This window comes from Crocodylus siamensis, chromosome 2 (assembly GCF_052110815.1).
Source record: "Crocodylus siamensis isolate JL-2025a chromosome 2, ASM5211081v1, whole genome shotgun sequence".
Lineage (NCBI taxonomy): Eukaryota > Metazoa > Chordata > Crocodylia > Crocodylidae > Crocodylus > Crocodylus siamensis.
The window spans coordinates 113497063-113512548 of NC_143396.1; the positions used below are offsets into that span (position 1 = coordinate 113497063).

A 15486-nucleotide genomic window follows, 5' to 3' on the forward strand; every position below is an offset into this window, starting at 1 on the left:
AGTGTAATGACTTAGACTTCTGAAGTCAATACAGTTTATTCTACTCAAAGTCAGGCTGAATACTGACCTTTAACCTAAACGCTTCTCTGTACTCTTGTAAAAGTAAGAGGTCATTCAAAACTTTAATTTTCTAGTCTGCTCATTGAAGTCCAATTGGTTAAAGATATGCTAAACCAATGCCCAAGCCAGTATTTGACAAGCTCCAGGTTTAACTTAAAGGTAGCAGATGGTACAAGATTCTTATCCCAAGTATAACACTTACAACTAAATGATAATCTCACTTACCTTCTGCTTCTACTGTCCAAGTAAAAGGTCAGACCTTGTGGTATGCCTGAGATACTTCTATATTTGTTCCTATCCATACATCACATAGGTGTTTAAACCTTCTGGTATCCACAGTGGTAACTACCTGTAATAGCTTCAAATATAGTGATGGAAGCACAGTGGTGGTAGCAATTTTGTCCTCCCCAAAAAAAGCACTGTTAACAGTGACCACTTGAAATATCCAGCCTTCCCCATCACCATAGTCTGGGGCAACTGCCTCCTCCATAAGTGCTTAGTCTGGAGATACTCTGCAAGAACAGTAATTTCTGTCCTCCTGCATCACAAAATACATTATCAGATAGGCCTGTGTGAAGAACCAAGTATTTGATTAGGCTTCAGATTTGGCCGATTCCGTGATTCAAATCACTGTCCCGATTCAATTCAGCCAATTTACATTTGGAAATTCAGCTGCTGAATTGGCCAAATCTGCTCCAAATCGAACAAGCAGCAGTGACAGTGTCAGGGCATGGTAGGGGCATGGAGGCTCCACCCCCACCCACTCCCCCAGCCTCCCCATGGCTGCCCCACCCAGCCCCAGCATCCCAGCAGCTGTCACAACACATGGGTGTAGTGGGGCTCAGCAGGGCTCTGCATGCTTTCTGGGAGTTGGGGCCACTCTGGGTGACTGCTGGAGCCACCCCAGCTCTGGGATAGTGTGTATCACCGTGCCAAGCTGCTGTGCACCCGCACGATGCAACAGCTGCCACATGGATGCCAGGTGTGTGTGTGTGTGTGTGTGGGGGGGGTGATCCCCGCTGCCCTAAGCAGCTTTGCCACGAGCCCTCAGAGGCCCCAATCGCCACTGCTGCAGCTGCTGTGTGCAGGGCTTTTTGGTTTTTTGTTGTTGTTTTTTTTTTAGTGCCCGGATACTGGGGCACTAAAAGTAGGGGTCTCCCTGTAATCCCTTCCCCCCTCCTCCAGCCCTCCCCCCCACCCCCTACTTACCAGCACAGAGCCTGGGTCCAGCTCCCTGCAGCGGCGAGCAGGGACTGCCCAAATCTCCAAAACAATTTGGAGGTTTCCGATTCGATTCAGATCTTTTAATGAGTCTTCTGATTCAATTTGGACTCAAAGATTTGACCCTTGAATCGGGCTGAATCTCCACCAAATCGAGTCGGCTACCAAAGCTTCACACAGCGCTGTTATCAGAGCAGTGGGAATGCCAGTCTTCTGCCTGGATCATCATCCCGATCTGTAGCCAGCTTTAGGGCATTATTTCTGCTATGGAATCAATGGACTCCTGGAGCTATACCAAAATCTCCCTTCTCTTTGACCATTTTACAACCCTGAAACTTTGGGCATAGTACCACTTGTAGCTGAAACATTGGATATAGGACCACTTCAGTGAAATAAAGTATTTGGTATAGGAGGGTTTTTCATATTTCTTCATGGGTTTGAGATTTGATATATTGAATATGATAAGATTTTTGCAGATTACCTAATAAGGCATGGTGATTTCCCAAAACAATTTGTACCCTGTCAAATCCTATTCGTGCTTACTATTTATTATTTCTTTGGATTTTATAGAAAAATAATGATGTATTGATTGGGATCTTCCCTTACCCTTCCAGATTCCCTTTTCTTTTTTTCTAAAATCTTAGAAAATTTGCTACTTTGATTTAAATGAAATAAGATGAGCAAATACACAGGGAATGTTTGAGCTAGCGTACTGGACAGCTATGCTAAAATAACTGTTTTTTTCCAGAGTACGATGATCCTGACAAAGGTTAGGCATGGATGACACCTTTCTCACTGTAAGCATCTTTGAAGTCAATAGGACTAATCACAGTACTTAAGTAAAATCATTTACATAATCTTTGTATTACAGCTTTTTAATAAATGCTCATCAACCGTTAGAATACCTAAACTTTGGCAGTAAGCCCGTGTAATAACTCTAGTAAAGCCAGAGGAAGCCTCTGGCCCAGAGAACTTCAGGCCAGTGTCACTCCTGCACCATCTTTATAAACTTTATGAACTCCTTATTCTCCATTGCCTTTCACCTTTTTTAGAACAACACCTAATGCCATAAGAAGCTGGATTCAGACCAGACAAGTCTGGGAGTGTAGGGAGGCAGCAGCAAGGCACCAGACTTCCATGCGTGGACCCTGAGGTGGTGCAGGGTCACTTGGAAGAACTGGATGCCTTTAAGTCGGCAGGCCCGGATGAGCTCCATCCGAGGGTACTGAAGGCACTGGCCGACATCATTGCAGAGCCACTGGCGGGAATATTTGAACGCTCGTGGCGCACAGGTCAAGTCCCGGAGGACTGGAAAAGGGCCAATGTGGTTCCCATTTTCAAGAAGGGGTGGAAGGAGGACCCGGGTAACTATAGGCCAGTCAGTCTCACCTCCATCCTTGGCAAAATCTTTGAAAAAATCATCAAGGCTCACATTTGTGAGAGCCCGGCAGGACAAATTATGCTGAGGGGAAACCAGCATGGGTTCGTGGCAGGCAGATCGTGCCTGACCAATCTAGTCTTTTTTTATGACCAGGTCACAAAACGCCTCGACGCAGGAGGAGGGGTGGATGTCGTATACTTGGTCTTCAGGAAGGCCTTTGATACGGTATCCCACCCCATACTGGTGAACAAGTTAAGGGGCTGTGACTTGGATGACTGCACAGTCCAGTGGGTGGAGAATTGGCTGGAGGGTCGCACCCAGAGAGTCATGGTGGATGGGTCGGTTTCGACCTGGAAGAGTGTGGGCAGTGGGGTCCTGCAGGGCTCGGTGCTTGGACCGATACTCTTTAATGTCTTCATCAGCGACTTGGACGAGGGGGTGAAATGTACTCTGTCCAAGTTTGCAGATGACACTAAGCTATGGGGCGAAGTGGACACGCCGGAGGGCAGAGAGCAGCTGCAAGCAGACCTGGACAGGTTAGACAAGTGGGCAGAAAACAACAGAATGCAGTTCAACAAGGAGAAATGCAAAGTGCTGCATCTAGGGAGGAAAAATGTCCAGCACATCTACAGCCTAGGAAATGACCTGCTGGGTGGCACAGAAGTGGAAAGGGATCTTGGAGTCCTAGTGGACTCCAAGATGAACATGAGTCGGCAGTGTGATGAAACCATCAGAAAAGCCAATGGCACTTTATCGTGCATCAGCAGATGCATGACAAATAGGTCCAAGGAGGTGATACTTCCCCTCTATCGGGCACTGGTCAGACCGCAGCTGGAGTACTGCGTGCAATTCTGGGTGCCGCACTTCAGGAAGGATGCGGATAATCTGGAGAGGGTCCAGAGAAGGGCCACTCGTATGGTTAAGGGCCTGCAGGCCAAGCCCTACGAGGAGAGATTAGAGAAACTGGACCTTTTCAGCCTCCACAAGAGAAGGTTGAGAGGCGACCTGGTGGCTGCCTATAAGTTTGTCAGTGGGGCACAGAAGGGAATTGGTGAGTATTTATTCACCAAGGCGCCCCCGGGGGTTACAAGAAATAATGGCCACAAGCTAGAAGAGAGCAGATTTAGATTGGATATTAGGAGGAACTTCTTCACAGTTCGAGTGGCCAAGGTCTGGAACGGGCTTCCAAGGGAGGTGGTGCTCTCCCCTACCCTGGGGGTATTCAAGAGAAGGTTGGATGTGTATCTAGCTGGGGTAATGTAGGCCCAGCACTCTTTCCTGCTTATGCAGGGGGTCGGACTCAATGATCTATTGAGGTCCCTTCCGACCCTAGCATCTATGAATCTATGAATCTATAAGTCCTGCACAAGTCAAATACTAAACACCACCCAGCATATAGAAGACAGAATCAAGAAAGGAATGATAGCAAGTGCTGTGCTTGTAGATCTGTCAGCAACATTTGACAGTCAGCCCATGAAATTTGCTTGCTAAAGTCTTCTATGATATGACACACAACTACTACCTCATACAACTCATCTGATCTCTTTTGGAGAATAGATATTTTTACGTAGAATTATGTAAGAAACAGCTGCTGAAGATGACAGTGAAATAGCCTCCCATAATGCAGCATACTAACACCAATCTCCTTTAACATATATACAAAGCCCAACCCTTACAGAGCAACATGAGCAGCTTCATATATGCTGATGATCTATGTATTACGATGCAAGAGAAGGATGTCACCTGTCGAGAACAGACTGACTTGTGCAGTAACTGGCCTCTCAGATTATTACAATAAGAACCAGGTTCACTCCAACTCAACCAAGACATGTTTCACATATGCCATAGAAAAGCCAAGTGGAAATTAAACAGCACTTGGATACAACCTAATAACTAATCACCTGAATCCTGTGCACTTGGAGGTTACATTGGGCTGAACACTTACTTTCAAAGCACATGCTTTTTACTATGCAGCTTGTAATATGCTTCTCTAACTAACATGTAAAGTCAGCACACCTCTTCCTCCTCATCCAACTTGTTCCTCAAGACACACTGCAACTGTGACACTTACACAAAATTAGCCAGCTAAGGATGGCCTTTATAGGTTTATACATGGGAACAAATACAAGAAACTTTTAAATGAACAGGAACCATGAAGCTATGCCATCCTTTTCCCTGCAAATGAATCAGAGATCACTCTGAACTAGTCTCAGAAATAATGGGCATTTTTACACCTGCCCCTTGGGGTCACTTTAGTTAGCAAGCCACACTAACTAAATGAGCCTGAGAGTCACATGCATCAGCATCCCCTGCACTGAAAAATGGCGGGGGGGGGGAGGTGCTTTGAACTAAAGCTCATTGAATGAGCTTTAGTTCAAAGCACTTCACCACCATTGCTTGGCATTGGGACACTGACACACAGGATGTCAGAGTCTGCTGGAGCATGTTTATTTCTGTGCTCCAGCAGACTTGATTAATCGAGTCTGCTCCAATGCACTAAGTTTCCACCATGTCAGAGCTGGCTCCTGCATGTCTATAGGACCCCAATAGCACTATCTCCTTAGAGATCGGCTGAACTACTTTCATGGTCGCAACGCACAATATAAATGGTGTTGTGACACGAGCAACTTCTAGGCCTGGTGCTAATATGGCCCTGCCCCTGTCTCTGGGCAAAACGCCCACCTCTTTCTCCTGCCGTGCCTTGATGTAATATTATTTTGATGTTATTAAGCAGGAGGCTACCCTTTGATCCGCCATGGTGTCAGGGGCCTGATGTACATGCTCCAACCACCCCTACACGTGCCTCATGCCTTGCAGATGTCATACTATAAACATGACATCTGGGCTGTAGTTGGGTCAAATATAGCCCTTTGTAAGGCTGCTTACATACACCCCAGTTGGGCCTCTCTCTTACTCTCCCCCCTCTCACAAGGGCCTCTCACACTACACCCCTCTCTCACAAGGGATCCTCAGGCTTGTCCACTCATACCTGAGACAGCCCTGGCCCAGCCTGTTGGGTCTTCTTTGACCCTTATCTGGGCAGTGACTGCTGATTCACCCCACTCCGGGCTCTCTTGGCCCTAGCCCCTCACTGGGCCATTCCTTACTCCTACACCCTTGGGCAAACACACCACCCCTTCTACCGGGGCTTGGGGTCAAACACCTCCTTGTGACTCAGCTGCTCCACCCTGAGCTTAACTGGCCCCACTACTCCACCCTGCCATTCTCAGGGCCTGGGGTCTTGCACTCCTATAGGCTCAGGTACTTCACAAAGTGTGCCTGGCCCCCCTTTTACTCCTAGCTAACTGATCTCAAAATGCTTTGCTCTTATAATAGAACTCTCCCAAAATGGCTGCTCTCATTACTCACCTGGCAGCTCCTTGCTCCAGCCCTTAAAGTGACAGACACCCTAAAGGGTGTTCTGTCACAGCTTGATACAGACAATTTATTCGTACTTCATCCCCCATCACTGTGTATTGCTTTAAGTTCTCATAATGCAACACCAGACAGCTATTAAATAAACTATAATACTTTTTATATCACTTGTGTGCAGGGTAACTGGCAGATGGAGTACTGTTTCAACTTCAAGTGGTCTTCTGTCTATTAAATCTGCGTTGCATAAGTATTTATCTTTCAAGTATTTAATGAACACAAAAGCACTTACACATTTCTATTTTAAATGTTTTATAATCGGTTATTTTTTATCAAATACATATAATTTTATGGGATTTCAGTCAACTAACCAAGTAAAATTTATCCATTTTTATTAAGTTGCCACCACCTTTTAGATGCTAGTTTTTGTCATTTCCTTGAATGACAAAATTGTATGACAAGCATTTTACTATGTTTCAAACTCAGCATGAAACAGGGTAGCCAATATCCAGGGAGAATTCTCATTTGATCTCAAGTGCAACTCCAAGAAAATCTATAACATAGCAATACCATACTAACAATAACAGTCATATTTTTCTACTTTTCATCTGACTAAATAGATGCTTCAGAAAACTCAAACAAAAGGACTACATAGAATAGCATCTTTTATTTAAAGCTATGAACACATTTCTGTACCTTTTTTCTTTTTGTTTCATTAGTAAAATACACTAAGTACATTTGCATTAGAGAGAAGTCTAAAAAATTACTGAAGCAGTATCAGGTAGAAATCAGCCCATCCCCCATTTTTCCCCACTTTTCACATAAGCACTTTCAACTTCAGTTAATTTCCCCATAAATATGAACCTAGCATAGTTTTCCACTAAAAGCTTTACTATTTCTTCATTTCTAATGCCAAGGATATTTTAGATAATAAAACAGATTTGGGTTTTTTCAAGGGATTATGGACTCTTTTAAGCTGTCTCTCTCATTCTAGATCAGCTGTGGCAAAAAAAAAGGAAAAATGACATCAGCTACTAATCAAAGAAGGGTATGAAAAAAATGAAATCATCATCAGGAACAGTCATGTTGGAGCAGCTGGCATTCAGCTCTCTAATAAATAGTTATTCTAAAGTTACATCATGTTACCTACAGGGATTGCTAATTATCTACTTTTAAAATAATTACCTTGTGCAGAACATCTGGCGATCACTACATTTTTCTTCCCTTCATCCTTATAAAATATAACACTCGACTGTGAGTCCTACCACACATGCAACCTAAATATCCCTTGAGTCAGCATTAATGACAGCAAGGAAATGGATTCAGCAGCAGCTCTGTTACAAAATGTTCAGAGGACCTAAAAGGATCCTTCAGACCCAAGGGTGTTACAGAAATCTTTGAAAGGAGGCAAGATTTCAGCTGGTTATTTTAAATAAACAAGAAAGGGGCCACATAACAGGGGAGGGATATTATTGTCATGCATCTGACAAGTCAGGAATCCTTATTCAAAATGAGGCAGACATCCTAGCCTACTTTTCTTGGCTGCATATTATTCTGCTGGAGTACATCAGCTAGGACAACATCAGAGGACTTTCTCTGCCAGAAGTAGGAAGGAAACAAGGACAAATAAGCAGATCCATCCTGCCCAGCTTTTTTTTATGATGGGATTCAGTCGGAATGAGAGGCATGTTTCAGTATGGGTCTTTTAAAAAAAGACAGGAGGGTAAGACATTCAGTAATGAAATCAAAAGCCATCCAAAGATAAAGAAATTCACCATTCAGAGAACATATTGAGACCTTTCAACACAGTCCAAAATATTTCCAGCTAATCTACTTGCCTGCCTAGACATTTGTATGCTACTCATCAATACTGTAGGAACTCTGGAACTTCCTGAAATAGGGCCAGATCCTATACTACATATTCAGCCAGTAAAGGACTTAGGCATCTGAGTGTAATCATTACATTGCATTTATACTATCATTACATTTATACCATGCCATCATCTTTCGCTTTAAGACCTTCCCAGAAAGCAGAAAGACCCATTCACTTCTTGCATTCATTGCTGATCAGGACTCATGCAGGGTAGAATAAAATCAAGCTGAGGCACCTAATAGATAGAGTAGAATTTGGCTCTATACATCTTGCAAATTCTAAAGGTAAGCACAAGAAAGGATCACTACATCTCATCCCTTCCTCACCACTCCCTCCAGCCCTTAACATTTTTAATGTAATGGTTTTGTGCAAATGCCAATCCAAAAACACAAGTTGGTTAGGTATACACACAACTTTTACAAAGGTGGTTAGCTGTCTGAAGTCAGGCAGAAGGCAAGGAGGCACCTTAAGGCATATATACACATACATTTGTCTGTTCCAATGTGCCGGAAATCCTGGCACACTTGACATATTTGGTGCTTCATTGCATGCATTCGTATAAATGGTGAAATGCATTTGTATAAATGGCAAAATGCACATCAGCACTGAGAAAATGGCTGCAGTGTTCTCTGGAATTAAAATGTCTTTGAAGTGTTTTAGTTCAAAAGCGTGCCGCCACCATTTTCTCAGTGCTGACATGCATTTCACCATTTATATAAGTGCAATGCTTTTAAAAGCACTCAGTGCTGCAGTGCAGACATGTGTACAAATGCCTTTAGAGACCAACTGATCAAGAGAGGATGAGCTTTTTTAGGCAACAACTTAATTTGTCAGATGCTGTGAATCATCCATCCTACCCTAGTACTTTCTGCCTAACATTTACAAATTCAATCATGCAAGACATTAGAGATGCATATAAAAACTGTTTTTCAAATTTAGCTTTAGATTTTTCTCCACATACAATTAAATATAAATATGAGCAAGGGATAGCCTCTCATCCTCCATTACCAAAATGAAATAAACATGTGGAGGCTAGGCCCAAACAGTCTTAGCTAGGTGGACATTTCCAGCAGGCAGTTAAAGCAGCTGTGAGTTAACATCACGTCCCTAAGGCTAGGTGCAGATGTAACACGCATCATGCAGGCAGAAAGCACTCTAAAGCCATATCTGAACAGATGTTCATGGCTCTTACAGCACTTTAAAAATGGCAGATCACATTCTATGTTAACCCTTGATGGATGTATGCTAATCTAAAGCGCTTTCTGTTAAAGTGCTTTATCAAATATCTGTGCCAGGTATCATCAAGGGATAACTTTCAGCATTATAGCCACCATCCCAGGTGAAATTGTGCAGGATTGTGCTCCAGCCTTGGGCACAGCTCCTTTGCTTTGCCTGAGCCTGGCCCAGCCTGCCCCCTTGGCTGTCAAAAACCCTAGTCAATGACAGCCTCTGATTCCAGCCCAACACACAGCCTTGCTGGGGAACTGGGAGGTGGGGAAGGGGGTTTCTGTTCCCTCAGTCACCCTGGCCCCATGGTGCACCAAAGCCCATCTGAAGCAGGGGAGCTGTGAGGGAAGGGCTCTGAGGTCTCTGGGCCACGCAGCAGTGTGCCAGTGCTTGCCAGGGGTGGGGGTGTAGTGAGAGGGCCCAGGGTCTCTCTAGTACAGCAGCCCAGGCTAGGCAGTGGTGTGCTGCTGCTTGGTGTGGGGGTGGCACTGTAGGGGAAGGGCACTGGAGGAGAAGGGCTATGAAGTCTCTCCCGGGGTGGGGCGGGGGGTGCTGTGGGAGAAGGGCTCCAGGGTCTCTCTCCCCACAGCTGCCCCTGCTGTGGTGTGCCACAGTGGAGCCCAGGCAGGGAGGCTGCGGGGAAAGGGACGGCCTGCTCACTGTTGCTAGTTGCCAGATCAGTTGGGGGTGGTGGGTGCGGCTGGGAAGAGGGCCACTTGGGCAACCTCCTGGGAGGTGTGTAGGAGCTCCCCCAGTGCCAGTGCAGGCAGGGCCTGAGCCCCACATGCCCCCTCCCCCCGCACTGAACACCAGCTACTGTTCATAGATTCATAGATTCATAGATGCTAGGGTCGGAAGGGACCTCAATAGATCATCGAGTCCGACCCCCTGCACAAGCAGGAAAGAGTGCTGGGCCTACATTACCCCAGCTAGATACACATCTAGCCTTCACTTGAAGACCCCCAGGGTAGGGGAGAGCACCACCTCCCTTGGGAGCCCGTTCCAGACCTTGGCCACTCGAACTGTGAAGAAGTTCCTCCTAATATCCAATCTAAATCTGCTCTCTTCTAGCTTGTGGCCATTATTTCTTGTAACCCCTGGGGGCGCCCTGGTGAATAAATACTCACCAATTCCCTTCTGTGCCCCCCGATGAACTTATAGGCAGCCACCAGGTCGCCTCTCAACCTTCTCTTGTGGAGGCTGAAAAGGTCCAGTTTCTCTAATCTCTCCTCGTAGGGCTTGGCCTGCAGGCCCTTAACCATACGAGTGGCCCTTCTCTGGACCCTCTCCAGATTATCCGCATCCTTCCTGAAGTGCGGCACCCAGAATTGCACGCAGTACTCCAGCTGCGGTCTGACCAGTGCCCGATAGAGGGGAAGTATCACCTCCTTGGACCTATTTGTCATGCATCTGCTGATGCACGATAAAGTGCCATTGGCTTTTCTGATGGTTTCGTCACACTGCCGACTCATGTTCATCTTGGAGTCCACTAGGACTCCAAGATCCCTTTCCACTTCCGTGCCACCCAGCAGGTCATTTCCTAGGCTGTAGATGTGCTGGACATTTTTCCTCCCTAGATGCAGCACTTTGCATTTCTCCTTGTTGAACTGCATTCTGTTGTTTTCTGCCCACTTGTCTAACCTGTCCAGGTCTGCTTGCAGCTGCTCTCTGCCCTCCGGCATGTCCACTTCGCCCCATAGCTTAGTGTCATCTGCAAACTTGGACAGAGTACGTTTCACTCCCTCATCCAAGTCGCTGATGAAGACATTAAAGAGTATCGGTCCAAGCACCGAGCCCTGCGGGACCCCACTGCCCACACCCTTCCAGGTCGAAACCGACCCATCCACCACGACTCTCTGGGTGCGACCCTCCAGCCAATTCTCCACCCACTGGACTGTGCAGTCATCCAAGTCACAGCCCCTTAACTTGTTCACCAGTATGGGGTGGGATACCGTATCAAAGGCCTTCCTGAAGTCCAAGTATACGACATCCACCCCTCCTCCTGCGTCAAGGCGTTTTGTAACCTGGTCATAAAAAGAGACTAGACTGGTCAGGCACGATCTGCCTGCCACGAACCCATGCTGGTTTCCCCTCAGCATAACTTGCCCTGCCGGGCTCGCACAAATGTGAGCCTTGATAATTTTTTCAAAGACTTTGCCAAGGATGGAGGTGAGACTAACTGGCCTATAGTTGCCCGGGTCCTCCTTCCTCCCCTTCTTGAAAATGGGAACCACATTGGCCCTTTTCCAGTCCTCCGGGACTTGACCTGTGCGCCACGAGCGTTCAAATATTCCCGCCAGTGGCTCTGCAATGATGTCGGCCAGTGCCTTCAGTACCCTCGGATGGAGCTCATCCGGGCCTGCCGACTTAAAGGCATCCAGTTCTTCCAAGTGACCCTGCACCACCTCAGGGTCCACGCATGGAAGTCTGGTGCCTTGCTGCTGCCTCCCTACACTCCCAGTGAGAGACTTGTCATGCCTCTTGCTTAGGAACACTGAGGCGAAGAACTTGTTGAGGAGTTCAGCCTTGTCCCCTCTGTCCGTCACCAATTGTTTCTGCCCATTTAGCAGAGGTCCTATTCCTCCCTGGGCCTTCCTTTTACTCCCTATGTATCTAAAAAACAATTTCTTATTGTCTTTTACTTGGGTTGCCATCCTCAGCTCCATGGTAGCTTTGGCCTGTCTAACTGCCTCCCTACAAGCACGAGCAGAAGAGGTATATTCCTCTTTGGTGATCTCTGCCTGTTTCCACTTTTTATGTGCTCCCCTTTTGGCCCTTAGTCTGCGCTGGATTTCTCTGGTCAGCCAGGGAAGCCTCCTGGCCCCTTTCCCTCTTTTACCTCTCACGGGGATCGTCTCGCTTTGTGCTCGAAGGATAGTTTCCTTAAGGCACCACCACCCTTCTTGGGCTCCCATCATTTCAAAACTACTACTCTGTAGTGCGTCCTTCACTAATCGCCTGAGTTCACTGAAATCAGCTTTCCTAAAGTCCAGCACGTTCACCCTACTAGTTACCTTACCCACTCGACGCCTTATGTTGAATTGTATTTTTAGGTGATCACTGTCCCCCAGATGGCTACCGATCTGTAGGTCCCCTACTATGTCATCCCCCGTTGCCAATACCAGATCCAGTAAGGCATTCCCCCTAGTGGGACCATGTACCTCCTGCGTCAGGTGGAGGTCCTGTACACAGGTTAGAAACCTGCGTGAGCGGTGGGACTTTGCTGTCTGTGTCTCCCAACAGATGTCCAGGTAGTTTAGGTCCCCCATGACAACCGCCTCTTTAGCTTTTATGGTCTCCGAGAGTTGCCTCAGGAGCCCCAAATCTATTTCTTCCCCTTGATGTGGGGGTCTGTAGCAGACCCCTACCACCAAATCCTTTTCTCCTTGCCCCCCATTTAGCCTAACCCACAGTCCTTCTACTTCCTCATCCTTTGATTCTGTCTTGATGAGGGTTGATGTATATTGCTCCTTAACATAGAGCGCAACCCCTCCCCTCTTTTTCCCCACCCTGTCCTTTCTGTACAATCTATAGCCCTCGATATGTACCGCCCAGTCATGGGATGAATCCCACCAGGTTTCCGTCAGCCCCACTAAGTCATAGGCGTTTAGTGCAACCAGGAGCACTAGTTCATCCTGCTTGTTCCCCATGCTCCTAGCATTAGTATATAGGCACTTGAGCCCTGCGACTGGTGCCTTTGCTGCCCCCCCGCTCCAAGTCCCAAAGGGCTCTTTGTCTCTTACCTTCTCGTTCCTTACCTGTGCCGTATTGCTGTCCACCCCCTGTTCACAGCAAGTTAATCTTAGCTGAAGCTTTCCAGCGGCCCGGGATGCAATGACCCCTCCTAAGTGAGGGCAGGAATGCAGGGGCACAGCAGGACCAGGCACAGCCCTTCTGCCTCATTCTTCCCACTGGGCAAAGCCAGCGCTACAGCCCTGGCATGGCCATGGTGTCTTCTGGACCAGCTCACTGCTCTGAATGCCCAGGCTGGACTCAAGCTATGGTGCCTGCAGGGGATGGAAGGTTGGTCCTCACTCCTCTCGCTCAGCCACATTTGAACCTGTACCCAGCCCTGCGCTGCAATGCAACATACCCCCCACCCAGTGCCCACACCCCCAGGACTCAGATATACAACTTGGTGAGGTCAGTTGGCTGGAGCATCATGGAACATGGAGGCTGCAGCAGCCCAAGGCTAATTCCCATTGACCCTACTCTCGTCTGAGCTGTGCAGGGTTTGGCTGCTGGCTCACGCCGCTGCAGCCATCCAAAGTTGGCAGGTACCTAAGTCCCTGAACCCCAACGTTGAAGCTGGGTGGCTCTGGGCCTGGATTTCATAGATGTCATAGATTTCATAGACATTAGGGCTGAAAGGGACCTCAAAAGATCATCGAGTCCAGCCCCCCACCCAAAGGGAGTGTGGGGCTTGGGACTGCCTGTCCAGGCTGGGATGCACACAGCAGGTGGCAAGGCTGCAGCACTCCCAGCCACCTCCCAAGTCTGGCAGGGGCAGGAAGTCCCAAGGCCCATCCCTGTACCCTGCCCCCCCACTCCCAGCATGTTCCTGGACCACAGGGCCTGAACAATGAGCAAGCTCCAGGGCTGCTGCACTGGCTCTGCCTGGTGGCAGCAGCAAGCCATTCCTGCCTCTAGCTCTTAGTCGTGCCAATACTCACCAAGCCTCTAGTGGCAAATCACAGTGGTGCAGTTAAAGGGCAGTCAGAGATTTTTTTTTCCTCTTAAGGTGTGACTGCTCCACTAAGCCAAACACCACTACGACAATTAACATTTGTTCAGCTTATAGCATCAGGTTTAACTAAGTCCTAAATATTGAATCTCTCCTTGTTTGAGGGATGTGTTGTGGGTATGGGATAGAAGCAAGACTGACCAAAACCTAAAATACCCTACTGGGTACCTAAAGGGATAAAAGTTATATAGTTTAGAAAATCCCAAAAAGGTATGGAGAGATAGTGTCCCACAACTGAGTGGTGATGAGCAGGCAGGGAAAATTTTCAAGTGACTGGAGAATCCACTAATGTACAGGTCACAGAAACCACCCCAGCAGTGGAGTTCTTGTGCAATCCTGTAGAAGTTAAAGTTAACCTCCCATGGAAAAAATCAGGGTAATGGTGGAAACACTGACTTCTCTCTTCTAGAAGGCATCTCCCCTAAAGTGCAAAGAGTTGTGTTGGCACAATGATGCATAATTTACAAGCCACTTCACACTTAGTTATCTAAATGGCAGCTGAAGTCTTTTGAAAATCTGGTCTGGCAAGTATCAGAACTACATTAGCAGTATACTGCTAATAGTGCCTCATAAGGTTGTTATCAACCTACCCATCTGTCTTTCATAGAAATTAGGGATGGAAAAGCCCCATTAGGTCATCTAGTCCATATCTTTGCCAACATAAAATTGTTCTACATTGTGTTTCTAGAGCCTTGTCCAGTTTTTAATGACTCAAGAAATGGTACTCTTACCACTTTCCTCAGGAGAGCATTCTATATTTTAAAAGACTACATTGTTAAGAAATAATTCCTGAGATTCAGCCTTAAATTTCCCTTTGTTCATATTTCCTATAATACCTAATATATTCATATATTGCTGAATATTGCATGGGCCAAACTCTTCCTCGGTTGCATCATACAGCACTTTAAAAACTGGAATAGCCCTGGTGTAACTTGGAGAAGAATTTGACCTGTAAAAAAACCCTGCATTTCTTGATGAAGGAAGCAGCTTTGTTTTCATGACGGTCAATAAAAGTATAAAGGGTATAAGCTGGCAAGACTGTTTTTGTCATAGAAAAACTGCAACTGTACATTAGCCAGAAATGTCACTACAGAAGATCATGAAAAAAATAAATGACCATAGGCCACTGGGATTTTAAAAAGAAAAAGAAAAGGTGATGGGGAGTATATAGATAACTGACCATGTCACATGCCAGTAAACAATTTACAGACCTAATGCAGCAACTTTTTTTCCTGTTGCAACAACCCTGTTTGCTGCTATATGGCTGCTGTGCTTTGGCTCTTTGATGCTATTAAATCCCATCATAAACAATAACAGTAACAATACCTCATTGTTAACCCCAAGATTTTTTGGCTTCCAACAACAGCCTTTATGCATGGAGTGTTCTGTATTTATACATTCTTAAGTTATGAATAGCCCTCTCAGAGGATAAGAAAGGGGTTGCTGCTTCAGTTCCATGCAACAGGCTACTTGGAGATTTATAAATACACATTCCCCCAGTTGCAAAACTGCGTTTGCAATGGGTTTTTTTTTTCCTAGATCATTGTACAAATCTTTTCGTGAACAGGCCTAAGCATTCCAAACAGGAACTGCAAATGCAATTCCCCT

At 46.4% G+C, this 15486-nt stretch overlaps 1 long non-coding RNA gene across 1 annotated transcript in view; it reads right to left on the reverse strand.

The window, feature by feature from the left end:
* Positions 1-7332, reverse strand: part of LOC149870637 (uncharacterized) — a 38750-nt gene extending 31418 nt beyond the window's left edge. Inside the window, exon 1 of the long non-coding RNA XR_016440480.1 lies at positions 7220-7332. This is a non-coding gene — a long non-coding RNA (uncharacterized LOC149870637). The remainder of the gene's footprint in view (positions 1-7219) is intronic.
* Between the last annotated feature and the right edge of the window lie 8154 nt (positions 7333-15486).